Genomic DNA, 11443 nt, shown 5'->3' with positions numbered 1-11443 from the left:
CAGGGTTTTTCTTCAGGAAAAGAATAGGTCCTTCAACGAAGACTGAGACATCTGTATTGTTCATTCAACTCTTCTGCAATGAGCTGCTATTAATAGCTCTGCATTGGAAAATTTTGCTATAAATAACATCTGAAATCTACTCCCATAACACCCTTTGTCTTTCATATGTCTTCTTTGGGACATTTGTATATTTACCATGACAAGGAGAACAAAACAACTTTGGATAAAAAAGTGTATGACTATATTGAATGATTCGGTTCCTCGGATGGCTTTCATTTTGTGGGAGGAAGAGAAGAGAGAAGAAAGATATAAACAATAAACATCTCTCTGACTTTTCTCCAATATTCTAGCTAGACTAACAGGCAAACAGACACAGCTTGACAGACAGATGATTGTCTTATCAACTGAAACCAACTTGGAAAGAGTATACCCAATCCTCCTAAAATAGATAATTAATTGGGAACTAGTCCCTCTGTTCTCTTGATATGGGAACTTTTCACAGCAGATGGTCTGTTCCATGATACAAACTGTATATTAGTTTTCACTTCCTGAAATGGAAGTCACTTAACAAGCCCTTCCAAATGAATGGTACCAGTAGAAAAGGTTGATGGTTTATTTCAGGAGGTAAAAATTTGACAAGGTGTTTTAAAAGTTTCATTTGTAATTTTGAGTCTTTTAGTTTGCATAATGGTTTTGTGTTGTTTGTTGTTACTTTTTTTTTCATTTCTGAATCTGAGGAATATAGTTTGCTCTTCTCTCCTTTTAGTAATATTTTTGCTAGGGTGAAGCTAAAGGAACTATACAGTGTCCATTAGTGGTTATTAATCTGAAAGCAAAAATTATTAATGAATTTTAACTTCATTGTACCTTCTCCACTCTGTGTCTCAAAATAAGCTATATTTTTTCTGGTTGAGAACATAAGAATGTGACTACTATTCTTCACAGTCTTTAGAATAAAGGATTAGAAGAAAACCGTTTCATTTGGAAGAAGGAAGATTTCCTTAATGAAATCTTTTTTTCCTTCATTCATACACAATGCTTGTTCTACCTTTCATTGTTAAATTGAACCTGGCTTTACAGGTCTTGGTTGATATCTCACTGGAGAAGCTCATCATAAAATTAACACCAACTTGTGCTGCAGCTGTTTGCCACAGCTGGTTGTTGTTTTCATGGGTTTTGGGAAGAAGATACTCTTCTCTTCTGATTCATTCCTTTCAAATGGAGTCTTACATCCAGGATTATAAAAATATATTAAAAAAATTATAAAAATATATTTTACTGTTTTCAGTCCCTCAGTGGTTTTGTACCTCACCACAGTTCCTCCAGGTGTCTCTGCTGTGCACCTAGAGGAAGCAGGTTTGTATGAGGGTAACAAATTTGAGAAATGTGATATACTTCCTGAGCCTCCTTTTTTGACTATATATGGAAAATTAAAATCATCTGGGTATGAAATACCACAATGGTACAACAATGCAGTACTGCAGCTAAATCCTAGGCTTTCAGGTCTGTTTTGTAAGATGTCTCACTAGCAGAAGTGTAAAAAATAATGTTAAAGCAAACTACTAAGAGGGAAAATGTATGTCATTTTATCTCTTATGCCTTCAGGTGATTCAGCTTGCAAGCACCATATTTCTGTACAGCAGTATTTCTTTTCCAGACATTCCACAGTGCGTGTGTGTATGTGTTCTTGTGGAAACAAGGTTCTGGAATTCTCCAGTCTGCACTGCAACTCTGTGGTTCCAAGATCATCTACAACTCAGGTAGGTTATGAAATACTAATTCCTTCTTCTCACACCTTCATCAGTTAGCTGTTATGCGTAGCCAGTAACGTACTGGCAGTCCATAATGACGTAGTTCAAGTATGTGCTCATCATTAGGCAAGGCCTATATCTGATTGATTGAACATGAGTCAGAAGGAGCTGGTGAAAAGAGACCACACCAGCAACATTTTGCCCAGCAGAAATAATCAGGTGTTCACTTCAGGTGAAGGCATTCAGATAAATCATGAGAGACAGAATTTCAGATGTGAATAAATGCTAAATACAATATGTTTGGGAGCTTTGGCCCTTTCATAATTGACTATTAATGGTGGGGCGTCTGGGCCTAGAAGTTATATTTACTCTTTCTTAATTTAAAGTAGGTAATTGATAATGTTGAACACTCTTTGGCCAGACCTACAATTAACAGAAATAACTCACAATAATTATTGTAATACGTATGAGTTTTCTAGCAATATAATAGAATTTTCCATGCTGTGTGTGATGGTAGAGGGGCATGTTCAAGTTTAAGTGTATTTGGAAAATATTTTAATGTCTCAGTTCTTGAAATTAATGCTATATTATAAGTAATTGTAAACAGACAGATAAAAGGAAATTCCTTTTCCTCCCATTATCCTAAAAAAAAAAGCCCTGAAGGAAGCATATTTATTCATATCAGGTTAGTAATTTCATCACAAGAAACTTGAAACAGGTACTGTTGCATGGTTATAAGGGAATTTCCCAAATTTTGTGAATCTACACCAAAATAATACTGATTTTATGTTATAAATTTGAATTGTGAATCGTAGTTTTCCTTAAAGACTTGGATTCATGGAAACAAGGTATTCAATTCATATTTTATGGTGTAGTAAATAATACCAACTCTCTGTGACAATAATATTTATCTGCTGACCCTGTGATAGACATATATAAACATACGCATATTACATATTATATACATGTTTGGTAAAACACAAACCCAGGATTTTGGTTTGTGGAATACTCTTAAGTATTATATTACTGTTTGTACTGTAAGTAGCTCGGGTCAATAGAAAGACTTCCAAAGCAGACAGCTTGTCTCTGTTTGTTTAAACAGAAGAGAAAAAATATTTCCAAAAGAAATCAAGCAATGTTGTTAAGCTGATATTTAAATTTTTATTTATTATCAGCTGCCAAAATTTTTTAGATTTGTTTTTCATGGGAAACATATTTTAAAAAAGAAGACTTTAGCGATGCATTCTGTTTTTTCTGAGATTATGACTGATACAAAAAAAATTTTAATCAACATAAAGAGTAAAAATGTATGGAATATGGATAAAAGACTGTTTTTCTCTCATGAGGTCAATAGGTATTGGAGTGAGTTCAGGAGGTTGTATTATTTGTGAACTGTATTCCACAAGTTACCTAATTTTCTCAAGTAAATATTGGAAAACTTAATTATATTGCATATTGTAGCTAAATAAAATGAAAAAGGTACTTTTGAAGAATTTAAATTACAACTTTTGATTACTATTTTTGCACATCATATTGAGAGAATGGATACCTTAGCTATCATGAATCCATACTTCTAGGGCTTTGAAGAAGCCATGAAGTCCTAAATTGATCCAGATTTTAAGTGTCATATTTTAGCATATTTAATGTTACATGACATAGACTGTTTTGCACTGTGTCCCTACATCATCCAGATCCTGAGACTTGTTAAAGATGCTGGAGTTCTCTAGTTTATTATTTCTAAATTTATATATTCATTCAAAAATTATTCCTTAAGGAAACCAGAGGAATTAAGGAGGATGGACAGTAAGAAACAATAGTTGTATTTTTGAACCTTTTTTTGCTGATCAAAACCTTTGTTTTATATAAAGAATTATATTCATTTCAGCTTTTACAACATTTACAAACCCAACCCTCTCAGAATTCAACAAGAGAAAGCGCATGGGTGATGCTTAAGCCAACAACTAATTTCCTTCTAATGAATTCACATCTGTTTTATGTGAGTGGGTCAAGATAAAGACCCTGTGTGTATCTACAGAGTAGAAAAATTCATACTTAGGTTCATAAGTGCATATTTTTGCGAGTGTGGGCTTAAGAAATTTTTCACTCACTGCTGGCCACCAATTCTTACTGGAATGTGCTGCATGTACTTGGAGATTCTTAGTCTGGTAAAAGAAAATATTTGGAGGGGTTTATATTATTTTAGTTGTCCTTTTCTAAACCAGAAGGTGAAAATTATGTATGGCAGCACTACTGAACACCACTTGAAATGTTTTACTGATTTTACAGCACACTGCAGAACGTGTGTATGTTGTTGAATCAGTGAAACAGTGCTCAATCAGAATCCTAGAATTTAGCCCCTTAAGTTTCTATGTGGTTCCTGCAAATGATGATGGATAGCAGAGGTTTAACATGGCAAACCAAGAAATCATGAAAAGCTGCAAGAGAATTCTAGTAGATAATTATTCCAACTCTCTTGAAAATATCAGAATACATATTTCTGGGTGTAAAGGTAAGAATTTATATTTCAAAGAATAATAGAGATTATTTTGTACTGAAAATTTTATATGAAACTGGGAAGTAAGTTCATCTCTGAAGACTAAATGTGACCTTCATTGTTGAGCTGCTTTAAATTCCACTTCAGTTTAAAATTATCTTACAATTTAATAATGTTTTCATTGTTGATCTTAATTCTGTTACAGTCATTCTTAGATTCTAGTCTTCTTGCTGGAGGGGAGTGTCTAATGTTGGGGTTTTTTTATTGTAACCAGCTCCTGAGGAAATTGAGATTCAGGTGTCTGTTTGAATTTGGGAATGGGTCTCCTGTAAAATAAAGAAAGGCTTACAAGACATCAAATTAAGTAGGAAAATAATGAAAAAAACTTCTAAACCTTTTTGTCTGCAAAAACAGGCTATTTAGTCACAAGAGACTGTAGCTAGGGAAATGTTGCAAAAATTAAGGCAATTTGTGAAAAGAAAGTTTTTACTACCCTAATATAAAAGGTACTATTCTTGCCATAGTGTAGCTTTATGTGACTTAATTATTTTCAGATTAGATCTCGATATAAATATTTAAATAAATATCTACCAGACTAAATTTGCCGATTTCCTGTGTACTAGTGAGATGATTACTGATGACTTTCTATCTACAATATAGTACAACAACTTATGTAAAACATACACTAAAAAGGAAGGTCCAATCAATAGAGAATGTTTTATATCAACAAGGAGACTTATTTGAGAAAATGGCTGAAAATTGATAAAAATATCAAGACCTCATAATCATAAGAAAGAAGTTTGATGCAAACTCATTTGAAGTAGGAGCAGGGAGAACAAATCAATTAGATATGAGAAAGCAATTTACTGCTGACAGAAAGAAAAAGAAATAGCTGTGGAGATAAATGAGAAATTGAAACGTGGAATGAAAATGGGGAGGCATCAGAGACGCTCATGATAAAGAGTAAAAATAATAAAACTCATGGTAGCTATGAAACATCAAGTTGATTTTAGCAGTATGATGGACCTCTTCATCACAAAATTACTAAAAATGAACTTTAAAAGCAGTGTATAACAGATGCATCTTTGAGAAAAAGCAAGCATAGCAGTGTATTTCCTAACAGACTACCTGCACTAACTATAAACAATGACTTTTAAACAACACCTTCTAGTGATGACTACATTTTTATGAATAGAACCATGTAATATATCTCTATGAATCTAGAATGATCTGAACCATGGGACCTTTTAGTCTGTTGATAGTTTTTAACACATTTAGCAGTGTTGGAGAAGTATTAAAGGAACAGGAATGTGTAAGTCTTATGTCAATATTTAAAAGAGCAAACATAACCTGAATAGCTATAGCTGGAAGGTGTGCACCAATGCAGGGGTATTAATGGAAACCTTAGCAAATCCAGGGTTGATAAAATTATTTTAAAACTCAGCAAAGGAGAGCATTTACAGCACAATTTTATCCTAAAGACACAGAGAAATGATGGGGACTTAAATTTTTTTTGGTTTCCTAGTGATTTGCATACTCATTCCAGCTACAGAAGATCTGATCCATTCTGTCATCTTTGTCTGAAGGCATTTGATTGCCTTCTTTCTGGCTGAACTTCTGTGTTAGTATGAGTTCTCCATTAATCTCTTTCAAAGCTGACTGTTGTTAAGAAAAAGTCCTCAAATGGACATTGCATCAACCATTATTAAGGATCAATGGTTCTCATCAAGAAATCAATGTAAAGATTTATCTGTGATATGATATCTAGACTAATATATATACTATTGTCTTTCATATTATATATATATTTATAAAACCACACTCTGATGATAAGCTATACAGAATTTTGGTAAAGCCTTCAGTCCAGGCTTAGTTCCTAAAAAAGTTTAATCAAAAGCCACACTTTCTGTAGCTGCATGCTCTAGGGAAAATTTTGAAAAACTCAGAAATCTATTTTGAAGCTTACAAGATTTGAAATCTACTAAAAGTTTTAAGTTGGTTTAGATGTTTTTACCTACTCTTCATCACACTTCCATTCTGCCTACATGGCTGTAACTAACATCCAAAAAGTACCTACCATTAAGTAGCAATGAGAGCACCTCTGAATTCCCCTCACAGCTAATGCATTGTAACTTTGGAGTGGTATAGATGTTTATAAGAGTCTGCTAGTGAGGATTTACTATAAAATGACAAACAAAACTTGACTATGTTTTAGTATTTATCCATGGCTGATTTGTAAAATAATGCCGGATGACCTTCAGATTTTAAATTAAAATAAAATGAAAAAAATAATTTATTCACATATGTCTTGAAACTCTTATTTCTTGAATGAGTGTAACGTTTCTAAGTCCATGGGTCCCTCACACCAACATAGTATTAGGTGATAGGCATGAAGATAAAAAATCATTACATTTATTACTAGATACATTTTTCTGTTCTACAAATATCCAATAGCTATCAAGCTGAAAAAAAGAAAATCTGCAACCACCATTCTTTTGATTTAACCATTCTTAACTCACGACATTGTAAATGTGGTAATTTAGCTGCTCAGTTATCTTTATTTCTGTGCTTAGTGGATTGAGTTCTGAAACATGATGATCTACCATTAGCGTGTCAGTTTTGATAAGGAAGTAGAACACTCATGCCCATGACTCTTCTTTGAAGGACGTAGAATCATGGAATCACTAAGGACTCGAGGACCACCGAGTCCAACTGTTAGCCTAGCACTGTTCATCCTTAAACCACATGCACAAGTGCCACATGCACACACCTTCTGGATGATTCCACAGGCAGTGATTCTGCCACTTCCCTGGGCGGCCAGTTGCAATGGCTGATAACCCTTTCTATGAAGAAATTTTTCTAATATGCAGTTTAAATCTCCCCTGCTACAACTCAAGGCCATTTCCTCTCATCCTGTCTCTTATTACCTGGGAGAAGAGACTGACCTCCAGCCGGCCACTCCCTCCTGGTGGTTGTGGAGAGTGATTAGGCCCCCCTGAGCCTCCTCCTCTCTGGGCTAAACAACCTCAACTCCCTCAGCCACATAGCCTGGTTCCTTCATCAGCTTTTTTTGTCCTTCTCTGCACTCAGTGTTTTTCTTGTAGTGAGGGACCCAAAAAAAGAACACAGGATTTGAGGTCCAGCCTCATCAATGCCAAATATAGGGGGAGGATCACTGGCCTGTTTCTTCACATTATTTTTGATAGAAGCCAAGGTGCTCTCAGCTTTTTTGACCACCTGGACACACTGGGACATCATTCATTTGATTTTTACTGTCACCTCTTGTGGCACATGTTGTATATCCCTTCATTGCAGAAAACATTATCTGAGACAAAGGAAAGAATCCCACAGCATTTCAATTTTACCACTTGAACATATTTCCACTGCAAATCCTTTGTTGTACCTTGCATCTCATTCTCAGATCCTTTCATACTAGGAGAGGTACACAAACTTACTTGTTACATGATGTGTGATTTTACAGTAGAAACTATTGAATATAAACTGATGATTATCTCCTTGTGGGCAATTATTTTTACTTGGGGTCTTTTTTTTTTTTTTTTGCTTTTGTTAGGAAGTCTATTTTCCTGAAAGGAAAAATTTTAAGATGGTATTTAGTCTATTCACAATAATCTCCCACCCTTTTCTTGTTTTTTTTTTTTTTTTCTTTGAAACCTGTGTTTTGACTAGCATTCTTTACAAGATGCAGCAAAATTAGTACCATTAGCTTCCATCTACGCAGCATCTGACCTAGAGACTAGAGCTCTTTCTTAATCATCAGCCTCACTAATTGACCCTTCTTTTCACAAGGGTTATTGCAGTTAGGCAGCATTTCAGCCTGCTAGCCTCTCTAGGCTATTTGCTTCAATAAACTCAATGTCCTTTTTGTATAAGCTGGGAGAGAGATAATCATGTTGACAAGTCACATTATATAGCTGTTAAACATTCAATCCTCTTTTATCTCAGCCTAAAATACATCTCATCTCACTGACAGTAAGAAAGCAGTATTTTTAACAGGTACAAGTACATATCACAGGCAATCATAACAGACATAAAAAACTGTTTCTTAAATAAACATTCCTGGACAATTTCTTTTCTTGAAATATTATGTTAGAGGACTTATGTGTCTTTTTACCTACAAAAGACACTTGATTATTAAATTCACATTTAAAAATTAGATTAAAAGATTAAAATCTCAATATGCTTTTTATGGTCAGTATCTTGATTTTATCACTAGTTGAACAATCAGGGTTTGGTTTTTTTTTCCCTGTGTAGTCTCATACTGTTTCATGCAGTTATGCAGAACTATGCAGACTCTTGTTTTGTTATAGAAGGAAGTGACACAGGGATAAGATGCATGATTACTTGCCAATTTCCAAGAAATAAAAAAAGGGGGGAAAACCACTCTGAATAGAGACACAAATGAAATATTTAATGAAACTCCTCATCTGATTATTCTGAACCTGTATCTTACTAAACACTGTTTTTCCACCTGGACCCACCTCTGAGATAGTCTGTGATGGTTTATGATCACTGTGTAGGGAGCTGTGACCATTCCTCTTCAGAGCCAGGACTGAAGATCCAGTCTGTCCTCCTGTGCATCTCCCATTCTGGGGAATGCCTGGGGTTCACCTGACAGCAGGTTTTCTCTTCTGTGCTCATTCTAAGTATACAATTTTGTGAACATAACCTTTTACTGACTTTGTAATGCTACTCTCAAACCTAGACAGAGACAGTCTGTGTCCTGACGGGTTGAGAGTAGAATTTGGTGCTTTTTCCCTACTGTAGGAAAATAAGAACTTTTAATAATTATGCTAAAAAATAAAACACATTTGTGTATTTTATTAATTTTCTATAATTTAATGTTGCCTCAGAAAATGCTATTCAGTCAGGCAAGCAATTTTTTCTTTTGACAGGCCAGTAAGATATCATTAATTTTTCATTCTCATCAATCACCATGGTAAAGGCCGTCTGAGAAGGTTTTGTGCTGTGGCTGGTAATTTGTCATGACAATTTTGCAAGGTTGTTTTAATGCCTTCTTTTAGCTGATTGAAAATGTCTTATTTGCTTCAATTAGTTTTACCAGTGAGACACCATGGTTTTATACAGAATGAATTGTTAATTGCTCCCCAAAGCCTAGGTAGACACCTGCTTTTCTATTACACAGATCAAGCTGCATATGTGGTGGGGGCTAAAATTAACTCTATTGTACAGGCAAAGAAGAGAGATTTAGAACCTTGTAGTATGTAATACAGTCGATCTTATTTGTGACATAAAATTTTCTGATTTACAGTTAAGTATTAATTTTGCAATATAGGAAAAATAACAAGCAGAAGCTGTTTTGGTTTTGCATGTTTTCAAGAGACTACTATACTAAATATATATTTATGTGTATATTTGTATTGCCCCAAATGATAGGTGTTTCATAAATCCTTTGTAAAGCTGGTGAATTAAACAACCTTTCAATGACAATATTTTAAACTTAACTACTCAGCTCTTTATAACCTATTTAATACTGGCATATGATAGAGAAAACAATAAAGAAGATTTAAACATCTACATTAAACATGTTCAAGGTCCCACAGTCCAGTCTCTAATCATGCAGTAGTATTTGTTTTTTGTATATACTGTATGCAATTCTCATAATTACATTAATATTTCCACTCGGTGAGGTCGTACTACCACAGTATGGAAAACAGTTGTCTACAGCTGATTTCACTAGGTCACCAACACATTCTGCAGCTGGTATGAGGCCATAATTAGTGAAATTAATTAGCCTTAGGAAACTAAGCCATGTGACCTATACTTTAATACACATTCTCGTTGCTATGGTAGCCCAAATAGGAGTATGTCTCAAGCTGTTAGAGGCCCTGGTTGCCTTTCAGAATGAACAGCAACAGTGTGGAGGTGCAGACAAAGCAAATATATTTGTTGAATGTGGTAAACTGTAACAAATAGTAAATGAAGTGAAACTGATACCTGAAGGCATAGCTTGATAGAAAACTAAATGAAGCATTTAAGCTCTGTGATGAAAAGCTTCACTATTTTCAAACTTCAGGCATTATCAGAATTTTATGGCACTGGTCAGAAACACTAGAGGTAATTTAATGTTGTGGTAATGTTTTTCCTTAACAGTATTGATTTCTTTCTTTATATTCCAAATTCTTCTAAACGCAAACAAATGAAAGCTTTTGGGCAGATGTGTCAAAGACACCTTTTCAATTTTGAATTTATAGTTTTTTTAAACTTTCTGCCACTTCCAGGCTGTTCCCATATACTTGTGTCATTTTTTGTTTCCATTTCTCTACAAAATCCTGTATACTTACTGGCATCCAAAATCTGTTACAGAAAACCCCTTGTTAAATCAATGATAAAATATCACCAGGAGATGTATTCTCATGCACTGAAGAATTTATTAATATTGTTTTTCAATAATGTGGTATGACAAAATTTTCAAGATGCATTTTCAAAGATATTTTTCTTTTGAAAAATTAAGGAAAAAACCACCCACAGACATAAGGCATTCTTGGACCTTTGACTGTAAGAAGACTTGATTTTAAAAGAAGGTCCCAAGACTATTCTGCAACATTTTTGCATTTGAGCAAAGTTTGTGCTTGCTGACACAGAATTCCTTGATGCTGGGATTGAAAACACTACTTTCTAAATTATTTTGACTATGTGACCCTAAACTTTATTAGGCAGCTACAGTAATTTCAGAATCTTTTAAAAAAGACATAGATGAAAGAAAATTTTGTTACAATACGTATAGTGACACATGTTGAAGAGATAAAAATAGTACTGGGAGGTGGCTTGAGGTCTCATGTATTACACATGTTGGAATACTTTATATAATTAGTCAAATTTAATTGTTGGTTATATTTAGCTTCTATAGTATAGGGGTGGGTAGTTTCCCAAACACTTATTGAGGTAAATGGTTTACTTTCTAACAATAGCTTACATAATGCCTACATTTCTACTGAGATTCATTTTATCGCCTTTTTATAATTATAATTATCTGAAAGATAACCTGGGTCAGGTACCACTCTCCTCATGAAGCTTCAATGTCATCACTGCTAAAAAAAAACCAAATGACTTTCCAGAGGACTTAAAATAACTGCATCATAAGAAGCTCTTAAGAAGTTCATGAATAATACTGAAAATATGGAACATGGAAAATACACACATAATTTTTACAAATTCC

The 11443-nt window shown here is 34.2% G+C and overlaps 1 long non-coding RNA gene across 1 annotated transcript in view; it reads left to right on the top strand.

The window, feature by feature from the left end:
• The first annotated feature begins 1272 nt into the window (after positions 1-1272).
• LOC135301763 (uncharacterized) overlaps positions 1273-11443 on the top strand; it is a 214517-nt gene continuing 204346 nt past the window's right edge. Inside the window, exons 1-2 of the long non-coding RNA XR_010363504.1 lie at positions 1273-1356; positions 1658-1760. This is a non-coding gene — a long non-coding RNA (uncharacterized LOC135301763). The remainder of the gene's footprint in view (positions 1357-1657; positions 1761-11443) is intronic.

This window comes from Passer domesticus, chromosome 5, assembly GCF_036417665.1.
Source record: "Passer domesticus isolate bPasDom1 chromosome 5, bPasDom1.hap1, whole genome shotgun sequence".
NCBI lineage: Eukaryota > Metazoa > Chordata > Aves > Passeriformes > Passeridae > Passer > Passer domesticus.
This window is presented reverse-complemented; position numbering and strand designations above follow the sequence as displayed.